Source organism: Cynocephalus volans, chromosome 6 (genome assembly GCF_027409185.1).
Source record: "Cynocephalus volans isolate mCynVol1 chromosome 6, mCynVol1.pri, whole genome shotgun sequence".
NCBI lineage: Eukaryota > Metazoa > Chordata > Mammalia > Dermoptera > Cynocephalidae > Cynocephalus > Cynocephalus volans.
Window position 1 is genome coordinate 134482635 of NC_084465.1, and position 13464 is coordinate 134496098.

The following is a 13464-nucleotide window of genomic DNA, read 5'->3' on the forward strand; positions in this document are numbered from 1 at the left end:
TTCTTCGTTCAACAAATGTTATTTAGTGCCACATACGTGCCAGACAGTGAACAAGACAATTAACATTTGTGGAAATGAATTAAATCCTAAGTAGAGTTTCATTCACCCAGAGCCCTTATGTCATTTTCACAGAGTACATAATACCACGTGATGGTTAATTCTTTAATTAAGCTAGTTTCATAATTAAATGTGAACTTCGTTATCTTGTCCAAATGCCTATAGCGCTGTTGATATACATCCTTAGAAACACCAAAAAAGAGACCCTCATTGTGAAATGCTTCCCTGATAAAACCTTTTATTCATTTCTCCAGGGATTAGGTTGCCACTCTCTGAATTTTATGAAAGTTTTTATGGGCCAGCCTGACCTTTTGGAGACAGATTTGTATTGGTGACAAAATGCAGAAGTTGAGCTCCCCGTTGCTGGTGTGTGTTTATTGACACTCGCACCCCCATTACTCAACAAGAAATGTTCGTGGTATTTTTAAGATGATCCTTAATCTTTTCAATGGCCATATAAAACTGTTCTTGTGTACACTGGGTTTCCCTTTTATTTCTTTGTAAAGCATTGATAGAGAAAAATGTGAACACTTTCAAACAGCTTCCGTTTTCCTCACAGTGCAGAAATTGGGTGTCACATTGTACGCCGCATTTCCTCTCTACGGATTTAGCAGCACAGAGTTAGCTCTCCACTATAAACCACCCTCGCCCCCTTCAGACCAGGTTCCTGAAATTCCCATTAAAGTTAATGGAGACAATTACATCCACACACCAAAGGGAAAATTAACCCCTTCGTTTGTAAATTAGCCCAATTCCAGTAGATTTTCCATGTCAAACTGAGAAAAACTAACATAAAAACATGTCAATCATGAGTCCCTCTATTTAATTGCCTGAAATAAGTGTTCATCTGGGAACCTTACCACTCCTCATAAGAAGAAAAGAGACAGCAAGCTCTCCACAGCTACTTGGGGCATTTATCTTTGAACACTTCCTCTATTTCATCCCCAAACTTTTTTGGTAAGTGGTAAATGACCAGTCTACTTATTGCTTTGGGTGCCCCAATATAGCCACATAGACCAAGTTCCACTTTCCAGAAGCCACTTGCTATGGAGACAGATTGGTTTTCTTTGAGTCGTGCCCATTATTAATTAGAAAGAATGAGAATAGACATCTCTCTTTTCTTAAGACTGCGTACAACTGAAAAGTATTTTTTTCCCTTTCTAAGAACATTTGCATCTAAATTCAGTTCTAACTTGGGAAAGTCATAAGTTGACTGACTGTGCTAGGGCTGAAATATCCAAGAGCACTGGCCCAGAATAGTACCTGTAATTAACAGTTGCCTTGGAGTTTCTTCCTTTCTGGGGAAACGCACTCGGCAAGCATCACTGAGATTGGAGAACTGCAGGGAGACTTCTGATGCAACAGTCAAGATTCACCTGCCCACTTTGCCCTTAGAGTAGAACTAACATATTTCAAAAATGAAATGAGGTGTGGAGATTTATTGCCAACTACAGAAGCCGTTGCCCATGCAGAGTCCCCTGTGACATTCCATCTTCATCTTCCTATGACCTACTTTGGCCATTCTCCTGCTGTGCCGCAGTGATTCAGGGCATAACTCACAAGAACATGTATTTTTTTCCTTCTGGGCCCTTTTCCTTCACCTGGAACATGCTGCCCTGATTAATGATGGTGCAATAGCTATGGCCACTTGCTCCTGAGAGCCAGAGTTCCCAATAGGTTAACTAAGAAACAGTTATATTCAGTTGTGACTATTAATCCTTCCTATGCTCAAAGTTAAGCTTGTTATACTCCAAAAAAAGTGTTTTAAAAGTTCAAACCCAATACTAAAGTTGAAATTTGCAATATATTTCATAAAGACATATAATTAAAACAAAATTTAAGGAAATAAAGACTGTCAAAATACTAGTAGGAAGGATGGCAGCATTATTTATAGTAATGGAAATGTGTTCACTACTGAGACTCCTCCAGTGCTTGTGTAAAGCTTATTACAGAGCAGTTATTAAATACTTGTTAAATTAATGAATGAAAAATAACTTTCAGGAATTTTTTAGTTTAAAACTTCAATTCCTTTTAGATAAGAGATATAATTCTCCAATGATGCTAGCGGTCAGGACAGTAATTACCTTTGTAGGGATGGGGTATAGACTGAGAAGGGACACCTTCCTGGGATGCTGGAGGTATTGATCTGTGTAGTGGTTACATGGATATATGTAATAGGATATATATGTATGTATATATATATACACATATATATATATACATAATGCATACACACAAATTTGTCTAAATGAACATTTAAAATTAGTGCATTTTATGCACTTTACTATCCCTATGATACCTTCAATTTTAAAAAAAGTAGATGACTGCAGCATGATGCTTCAGATCAATGTAAAACTCTGTTTTGTTCTCCATTCAGAAGGCCCAATATCTACTTCTGTTTTTTGAAGATCCTTTATTCCTGGGCCTGTTCATCTGCTATTTGATTAGTAAAAACATATTGGTCGGTCCTATTTCTCATTAGCTCTTGCTTAAATGATTTATATTCCCAGTTAACTGTTTGAATGTATCTTGCTTTTCTGAAAAAACAAACAAACATAAAATTACAAAACAAAATCCTGAAAGAACATAATATAAACACATAAATTTTCAAACACATTTAGAAGCACTATAACATGTCTTTACAAAAATAGTATGAAGTTGGTTACAATCCAGTGTTCTCAGAATCTTAACTAAGACGTCTAATTAAGGAAGCACCAAAACTAATGTGGAAACATCTTTTTAGTTTGCAGTATAGACAGCCCCTGTCGCCAAGCAACTTTCGACTCTTTAGAGCTTCTAACAGCTTCAGACCACAGTCACTGGCAAATGTGCTGTAACAGAAAGAAGCCCCTTTAGCAATGCGACTTTGAACTGGTCAAGCGGCATCTTTCCCTAGGCTTCAATCACCTCCTAAAAAACAAGAGGCTGCAATTAGTTCTAAGATCACAGTCAACTTGATCTTTCCATGTTTCAATGAAAGATGAGCTTTAGTCGTATTAGCAGCACTTCCGAAAGTCATCAATTTGATTGAAGAGAATTACAACTAGAAAGATGGAATTTTTTTCTTTAACTTTTTGTTTACATAAAAATGGGTTAGATTTTATTTCCCAGTTCAACAATGGAGATGAATGTTGTCTCACGTGACGGAGGTTCATCAAATATTACAAGGAAAGACTTGGCTCTTTGTCACATCTAAAATTATCATATCCAGCTTCTCTACACTTCCCCACTAATCTGCTGGAAGGATGAGTTTGGTTGCTTTAAAGGAATAATGAGCTCAAGGTATTGTCTGAAACTTAAGCTGAAATTTCTTAATTCTGATTAAGTGTCACAATGAACTTAATGGACTGGTGTTGGCAGACCAAAGATATTCATTTATCAGCAGTCTCTTTTTAAAGAATCTGCCTCATGCACAGCTCAGAAGAGGCGACCCCACCTACCGTAACTGCTGGGATTGGGGAAGGCAGCTCCCGTCCCATCCATGGGCCATGAGGTCACCCCACGCAGGAATCTAGAACTAAGAAACAGACTCTGAATCAGTCAGATGGCGTTGGAGCTGAAAGATGATGGAAACTTAGACCCATTCGGCATGTAAAAACCAAATACCAGGCCAAGTTGCAGAGATCAGAAACCAGGAAGCTGGCAGTGAAAGCAGGTTAACCGAGCGTGGAATATAGCAGGTTGAAGGAGGAAGAAGATTTGACCCAGAAAGAGCAGAATAGAAACAATAGTTCCCTTACAGCTTCCCGGTTCCAATGACACGCTGCTGTACTTCTGGACACTGGGTGTTAAAAGATTACCTACAGTCTTAACAATTCCCCCTTAGCTTTACCATGGTAAAAGTGATACATACGAGTGAGTGTCTACAGCCTCATTATCTCTCTCACACTCACACACACACACACACGAACACATACACGTTCACAAACACTCATATAACCAGTACATGTAGCTGGTACAGAATTAAAGAAGTCAGAAAAATTAGACATGGTTTGTATTAGAAAAGAAGACAGCTACTCAAAGCCGGGGACAGGAGTGGAGAGAAACCCAGGGACAGACTGTTTTGGGGAGAAGTTCTAGATATTTTGAAAGAGTAAAATAAGATTGAAGGCAGTTGGGATACTGAATGAGACACTGAGGAAGATTTTACAAAGTTTTGCCACTTGTTTAAGTGGAATTCTCCTTTGGAACTCTTCAAGTTATTTTTGTAAAGATTTTACTTTTCAAGGCTTTCTTAGGAAATACATGTACATTTCTTTCTTAATGGGATCCTGTGCTGAGATGGGACAGAGGGAGGCCCACTTTTATTTGGGTTATGGCAAATCACACTTTTGTTCATTAACCAGTGTTTTTCAACAGGACCATAACAGCACTTTTAATGGAACTATTCCTCATGGTGCAGGACCATTCTTTAGACTGTGGGAGGTTCAGCATCACCAGCCCCCAGGCACTAAATGACAGAGCACCTCTCAGTCACTGTGACAACTACAAACACAATGCATGCACTTTCCAAATGCCCCAGGGCAGTCCATGATTGAACACCACTGATCTAGACATTAATAAATTAGTTCCACTCATTGTAATGAAACAGCTTTTGATGAAGACAGTGGCTCCTAATAAGAATATCACAATCCTTTTAATTCTTCCCTAAAGCACTCAACTCAACGATAAGTGGTACCCCAGAAAGCAAATAGGATGCTGTTTGCTTCGTGATGCATGATGATTAAAAATGAGACATATTATCCTCCTACTCTCGCACAAAATCCTGAAACTGAAAGTGGGTAATGACAACTAAAACTAACAGGCAGAGGGTAGAAGAGGCCTTCCATAAAGAACAATACATATAATCAATAATAAAAAAAAAATGATGAACAGTAAGAAGAAAATGAGCCTCAGTCTGAAGGTGAAGGCTAAGAGAAGATATTACGAAAGTTTTTGTCCTCAGAAAGTCAAAACTAGGGTGAACACATACTTTTGTATCACATCCTTTAATATCAAAGCTGAGCGCGTAATTGGAAGCTGGTGATTTGGAGCTGCTGTGGTTCTTACAAATAAAGGCAAGTACTGCTACATAACATGAGGTTCTTAAAAACCGGGGTTCAGATGAAAATGTATTTTAAATACCAGATGTGTTCCCTTGCTCCTCCCTCTACCACCTTGGATGCGCTTCTCCCAGATAATCACACGAGTCACTCACTAACCAGCTTCTCAGTGAAGCCACCTGACCGCTCCCCTCTGAGCTACTCTGTCTGTCCCTCTCCACTCATCTGCTCTTCTCCACAGCTCTCACCCCCATTCAACGTACTATGTGTTCACTCATTAAATTATCTACGTGGGAAGCAGCATCCTCTCACTGGAATGTAAACGGTGTGGGGGAAGGGAATTCTGTCTGTTTTTTCCACTCAGTGCCTAGAAGAGTACTCAGCAAGAGTAGCCACTTAATAAATACCGAATGAATGAATGAATGAACAAATGAATGAATGGATGGATGGATGGATTTAAGAATAATTTAGATGGATAAATATATAATAAATACATTGCAAGTAATTAAGGGAAACTTAATGATGTTTAGAGCAGCTCTTTAATTCTTGGAGGTTGACAGCGTAGAAAACAGACAAAATTCCACCAAATCATTCCGTAATTGCACATCTCAGTGTGGCTTTGAGTACAGGGAAAGACCACAGGCCTCACCTCCACCTGAGCCAATGAGGAGCTCGTTGAGCAGTGCTGCCCCCACCTGGTCATTTTGGACAGCGCAAACGGAGGGAGCCGGGCATTCCTGCAGTCCTGCAGTCCTGCAGTCCTGCATTCCAACACTGTTTCTTGAGGGCTTACTATGTTCTAGGCTCCACTTGACACTGTGTTCTAGAAACCCAGTAGTGGACAAGACAGACTCAGTTCCTACCCTCCGAGGGTTTTCAGTCCAGTCACAAAATGAGGACACAGCCTTGGAAAGGAGGCTCACAGGAAGCGTGTGTGGAGGATCTGGGAAGAAAGACGAGAGAATTACCCTGTCCAGAGCTGGAAGAATCAAAGGGCTCTTCCTCTAACTGAAGTTCGATAATCCTCTCTGTTCCTTGTGTTCTTTTGTTCCTAATTATGGTAAAATATACATAAATAAAATTTACTACTTTAACCATTTTTAAGTGTTCAGCTCAGGGGCATTAAGTACATTCACACTATTGTGCAACCATCATCACCACAGTCCATCCTCAGAACCCTTCATCTTCCCGAATTGAAACCCTGTACCCTTTAAACAATAACTCCCCACCTCCCCCTCTGCATGGCCCCTGGTAATTACTGTTCTACTTTCCATCTCTGTGAATTTGCCTCCTCTAGGTATTTCATACACATGGAATCACACAATATTTGTCTTTTTGTGTCTGGCTTGCTGAACTTATCATAATTTTTTCAAGATTCATTCATAACATCATGCATCAGAACTTCATTCCTTTTTAAGGCTAAATCATATTTAATTATAAGAATATACCACATTTTGTTTGTCAGTTCATCTGTCAATGGACACTTGGGTTGTTTCTGTCTTTTGACTATTGTGAATAATGATACTTTACACATGGCTGTACAAATATCTCTTCGAGTCCCCGCTTTTACTTATTTTGGGTATATATCCTCTGTTCCTTGCTTTTAAGGCAGACAATATAGGTTCATGTTCAAGGTTTGTCATGGGTTCCACTGGCAGGTAAAGGTCAGACAGCCATTTTTGAACTTAGGGTCAATCCTTCCCATTCACATATTTACATTTCACTTATGCAGTGTATTGATGTTGCATCAACAGATGAAGCCCAGGGCCTTAGTGACTTAACATAATAAAGGCCCAATGCAGGCTGGTGAGGACTCTTTTCCACCAGTGACTCAGGGATTGAGGATTCCTACATTTTGTGATACTGCCATCTCAACAGAGTTGACAAGGTCGCAGCACCAGGGGAAGAAAGAGATGGTTCTTGACTGCCTTAACCCAGAGATGACACAGTTCATTGGCCAGAACTAGTCATGTGTCCCATCCTAACTGCAAGATAGAGAAACACAAAGGAGCCCAAGTATTGGTTAGTAAGCGCTGTCTGTGCCACAAGTAGTCAGGCCTGACTCATCAACCTCACATCACACCAACCCACCCAAAGGGAAAATAAGCAGAGGAGCCTTTGTAAGGATGCTGGTGTTGCAGAGAGCTTCCAGGTAATCCAGTCGAAAACTAGAACATCTGTAGAATTGCCTTACTCTCCTCTCCCACCACTAAACCTGACCTTAATCATACAAAAACTACTTGAAACAATGTGTCTTCCAACTTAGCATTTTGAAAAGAGCCTAAGCTAAAGATGGTAAATAGCCAACTCCAGTCACATGGTGAAAACTTCACCTCCACGTTGAGGATTCTGAGGCCACAGCCACAGAAGGGATAACCAGGCTGCATGGAAGTGTGTGGGCACAGGGAGGGAGACTAGAACCCCACATGCCAGTACTGATACATCCATGACCTAAATTCTGAGCCACGGTTGCATGGCTCCTCGAGTAAAACACCAAATGATCACATTTTTAGGTCAAAGGTCACACGCAGATGAACCTCTACATAAAGCATCTGAAAATAAATGTGATGTAAGATTTATCTTAAGATGAAAAAAACCCATAAGAATGTAGGAAGAAATCCAGTTGAGCTCTTGCTGGTCCTGTGATTCTGTTCTGAATTTTAAAACTTCCTAGTTGGGAAAACAAATGGGAAGGCTAATAATGGAATTGAAGTCAAAAGATTACAAAAGAAATTTTTCCCTATACCCACATAAATTGCATGATAATGTGTGTGTTGCCTCAGTAAGTGTTTTTGAATGAAGTAGAAAGCAGTGATTTAAACACAAGTAAAAATGTATCCGAAAAAAATTATTTGGGCCTTGCCGAAAAATAAATATATTTCCAAAGCCTCAATCCCCTCTTTACTACATTTGCCTATAAATGATTATGAATTCAAGTGATTATGTTTTATTATTAATTATAGCACTAGCCAAAGCTATCATATGCTTGGTCTGGAGACCACACTTGACCTACTTATGGTGGTCTGCAGCAGATGAAGATTCTTTTTTGAAGATTTCTTTTTTTTATTGGGATAAGTGCAAAGAGAATTAAGATAGGTGGTGAATCATAGCCTTCATCTTAATGAGTAGACATGTCTTCTAGAAATGTCCACCATCCATTCCTAACATTCTAATATCTATGGCACCTCCATAAATAGAGTACAGAGTTGTAACTACCTTTTGCTAAATAAAAGCCCTGTGGAATATACTACAAAGCATATGTACTTCACAGGGCCTGGTTTTCCAAAGTCTTTCAGTTTCAGATATTGACCTTGAGGAGGACTGGAAATTTCCCTCAGGCTATAAGTCTCTATTGCAAGATAAGGATTGTGGCACAGCAGTTTGCTGGCTCAAAGACAGACTAGTTACTGATTGTCATGTAAAGATACTGAGAAATTGCTATAGGAAGGAATGTTTGCTAAGATCAAGCTTTTGTTGATAGGACCACTTAATTGTCTACTGGAATGTCATCTGGCTTGTTTCACTGAAAGTTACCAGGCTATATTGTTAAACTATAACCCCACCTTTGTTCTCTTACTATAACTTCCTGGTCTGGAAAATAAATGCAGGAAGAGAACCTCAATTTGGCATTAATTTCCCAAGGAAGGGATGGCTCTCGCTTGAGCATCCCAAAAGGAGATTAACTACTTCGGGGCCTCTCACTGCTCAGAAGAGATGGGCTTTAAGTAATCTTTTCATCTCCATCACCCAGGGGAAGTGGGGTAACAAATCCGTGAGGGGCAAAGCAATGCAAAGCAACAAAGCCCCTTGTGGCTCAAACGTGTGCATTATGGAAACCAAAATGGGAAGCAAAGAGCACATGGCAGTCACTGGAGCATGAAGGGTCATTTAATCCCGTTCCTGAGATTCAATGTCATAGAAAGACAAAGACCCAGCCAATGTCACCAAAAATCCAAAGTTAGGCACGGAATACAATCTGCTCATCAGAAATCACATTTTAGTCTGTCTGTAAGGATCTATCACTGAGTTTTTACAACAGAAGGTAATCTTGAAGAAGGTGACTGGTTTATCTTGATTTACACAAAGAACAGATTGACCAGAGCCACCATGTATGTGCAAGAAGTGATAGAGTTTGTGATGGAGGTGGGAGCAGGAGAGTGTGAGCTCTTATACCTTGGTCAGGTACAACACTTGAGTTCCAAACCACATTTTGAGTTCCAAACCACATGCTACAACTTCTTGTTTTCATATACTTGGTGTAATCTTCAATTTTCTATTTTTAATTTTAACAAAAAGGGGTCAAGAAAACATAGGCACTTCTAAGATTTTTCTAGATCTCAAAAGATCTTTAAGAATAATATTTTGATGAGTTAGGTAGAAATGATTCCAAAACATATGGATTGAATTTACTTTGATATATCAGAATTTAATACAAAGTGAGGGTAAAATATTTGGCAATATCTTGTGCTCTAGAGTAGCGAAGGTTTAAAAGAAGTGTGGCAACAACTCCAGGTTGCTTCCCACACCACCCTGCTTTTGTAGGCATCTCTTTCCTCTCTCTCTCTCTCTCTCTCTCTTTTTTTTTTTTTTTTTTTTTTACTTTCAGCTTGCTTGGAACATAAACTAGACTTCAGATACATTGTAAGAAATAATAGCCAGCAGCTTGAGGGACCCTCATAGCCATTTCCCAGCAAGAACCGAGATTCCCCAGAGATGCTGTGTTCAGCAAATACAAACAAACGGCAAAAACCCACATTGTGTTCTCAGCCACATTGATGCAGGCATTTCTAGCGTTTCATCGAATTCCAGCTTTCTGCTTGTCTGAGCAATGGATATGGGTGGGTGGTGATAGAACCAGCTCCATAATTTGAAGATCTCAGTACAAAATAAAAATGCAGGTCCCTTGTTCAATGAGTATTAAGAATTTCAAGGTGGTGGTGACAAAGTCTTACAGGAAGCCTGGGGAGAGTGGCCCAGGAAGCCAGCCCCATGTGGCAAAGCCCTAAGGCATTGTCTCCCTTAACATTTTTTTATGGCAAATAAAAACAAGATCATGGCAGGATAATAAATGTAAACTCAGATTAGAAATGTGTTATGACATGAGATTATGATTTAAGGACTTGGATTTCCCAAGTGCTGCTAACAAAAATCAAGGGATGGGATCAGATAGCAAAGATTTCAAAAGGTATCACAGCAAGCCTAGAAAGGGCTGAAGTTGTCGACCGAATTAGCTGAGCATTAATTAGCAAGGAGGTCAGCAGTTCAGGAAGAGCAGTGAAGCTGTAGTTCGGGAGGCCATTGTGCCCTTTCCTACAGGGACTTTAAGGAAGGCCATTTATGCAAAGAAAGGAATTCTCTTTAAACCTGATGGTGCCGTATTATAATAACACCAAGCAAGGTTTGAAAGGAATGTTGAATAGCTCTGGGATATTTAATATGGGGGCAAGTCTCTGCTTCTGAAATTTTTAATTTTAGCACATGCCTTATTCATTGACACCGAATAAAAATTTCCATTTCTCCCCTCCCAGTTGTCAGAGACGAACAAGCATACAAAGCGACAACTCCTGCATACTGAAGTCACCTTACAACAATGCCTTTTAAGATGAGATCTCAAGAATCATAGTATCTAAATGCAGGCATTGCCCATAGCATTTGTTTCTAAATATTCTGTCCTACATCCTGGAGTGTTTCCCCAATGCTTTCTTCAAGAAGTTTTAAAGTTTCGGGTCTTATACTTAAGTCTTTAACCCATTTTGAGTTGATTTTAGCATATCGCTAACTATCCTGATGTAACCATCACACCCTGTACACAACTATTGATAGTCAACTTTGTACCCTACAAATATGTATGATACATTATCTTTCAATAAAAGATGTTTGTTCTCACCACTCCCCCTAAAAAACTATTCTGCACATGGCCCACTTTTCTGTATTTATTTTTTAAAGAAATATCTTTTATTTCTGTTAGCAAAAATTTGAGCAATAATATAGAAGTATGTCAAGTACAAGATTAAAAGCCCTTGCTTATTTCAATCTCTCCTTTGTGAGAAGCCTGTTATATCTTTTCTGATTTTTCAATACGATTTGTCATATTACAAAGAGCACTTTATAAGTTCAGTATTTTTCACAGTTTCTCATTAGTCTTTTTTGTTTGTTTGCCTGTGGGGTCTATTAAGACTTGCATTTAGAAAAAAAAAGGAGACAGAACAGAGTCTGTGTCACATTCATTACACACAGTTCTCTCATTTTTAAAAGAGTTGATTTTTTTGTTGTTAATCAGCATGAAGTCCTTTATTAAGCATTCGATTATACCTGGTGTTTTATCTATTTTTTTTTTTTTTGCTAAGATGAATGAATCTGTTTTTATGCAAACATCAAAAAATCATCCAAAAAAATGCAAACAGTGCTTCATATATTGCATATAGTAAATGTAAATTCAACAAACAAACTAGAAAATATTCAATATGCCAAAGACTTGACTTTAGAAAAAAATATCAATTTAATTCCACTCATCAGACATTTATTAAGCATTTACCGGGTACCTTTACCAAGCTAGGTACTGTAGATTTAAAGGTGAATTGAACTCGATGCTGGCCCTGTGCAACTCTGCTATGTGCAAACTCTTGTAGGCAGTAAAATGTCCGAACACTAAAGGCTAAATGTACTAGAATGAAAAAAGTCTGTCCTGGCAGAGTGGACCAGATGACTTAATAAGTCTTTCATTTCAAATCTATGTCATTGTATAAACAGCAGAGCAGTGTGTGTAATACAAAGACTTTATTTCCTTCATAGACTCCACTAAGGGACACTTCCTAGCAGACTGGAAAGTATTTGAAACAACATAATCTACACTTAGATTGAATGAGCAAAGGGCATCTGAGGACACATTTATTTTCCTTGACTTTCTTCTTATTTTTCAATTCCTTGCAAATTTTCAAGATTTGGTAATTGATAAATGATCTCAGAACAAGAGCAATGAATTAGGCACTTCTGCCTACAAGGACCACTGGAACATTCTACTTAGACTGAAACCATACTAAGCAAGCTAAGTTGGAGAAATTGAGGATACACATGAATTCCTACAGAGAAAAAAAATTAAATTGGAAGTAAAAGTTGTGGCTGAGCTGATCCTCATTTCTTTATATTTTAATAAATTTAGGGGATGTAAATGGAGGAGACTTTCTTTTTTCTCCACTGAACCTATTGCTTTTGAACGTGTGTTTGCAAAGTTAGAGACGTGTGCATATGTCTGTCTTTGGGAAAGGAAGTGAAAAATGAGTCTCAAACACTCAAAATATACCATAAAAAAAAAAAAACCTGCAAGATGGATCAAAGACCTAAATTGTAAAAGCTCAAAATGTTAAACTTTCTGACAAAAACACAGGAAAACATATTCATGAACTTAGAATTAAAAAAAAAAAAAAAAAGATTTCTCAAATAGGGTACAGAAACGTCAACCATCAAAGAGAAATTGAATAATTTTATTTAACAAATCAAAATAATTCAATATTGTTCTTTGAAAGACATTGTTAAAAAATAAAAAGGGAAGTCACATCCTGGGAGAAAGTATTGCAAAACATATATATCTGATAAAGGACTTTCGGCAGAATATATACAAATTACTATTCAATAAGAAAAAGAAAAGCAACCAGTAAAAAACAAAATGGCAAAAGATGTGAGCAAATACATTATAGCCTTAAGGATGGCCAACAGCCCATGGAAAAAAAAATTAACATCAGTAGTCATCAAGGAAACAAATTAAAACCACAATAAGATGCCATGACATGGCCATGAGAATGGCAAAAATTAAAAAGAACTGACATTTTTAACAGTGAGGATGCAGGGAAACTGGAATCCTTGTTCTTGGCTGCACATTATACAACTGCTTTAAAAAACATGTTCACAATTTTGAATAAAGTTAAATATATTCTTTTCATACAACCTAGAAATCCCCCTTCTAGGCATTTACCTAAAACACTGATGATATATGTCCACACTAAGTCTTGTACATAATGTTCATAGCAGAGTGTTATTCACTCTAGCCTCCCAAGCTGGAAACAACTCTGCCATCCATCAACCAGTGAATGAATAAGTTAACAACACTATCTTCATACAATGGAATCCTACTCTGCAGTGAAAGGAAAGAATCACTGGTAAATACAGTGACCTGGGCAAGTCTCAAGAGCACTGCTCTAAGTGAAAAAAAATCAGACACACAACCCAATATGATTCCATTTATATAAAATTCCAGGAAAGGAAAACAGATAGAGACAGAAATCAAATCAGTTGTTGCCAGGGGCTGGGAGGAGAGGGAATGGATTAAATACAAAGGCCCATGGAAGAAATTTTGGGGATGATAGAAATA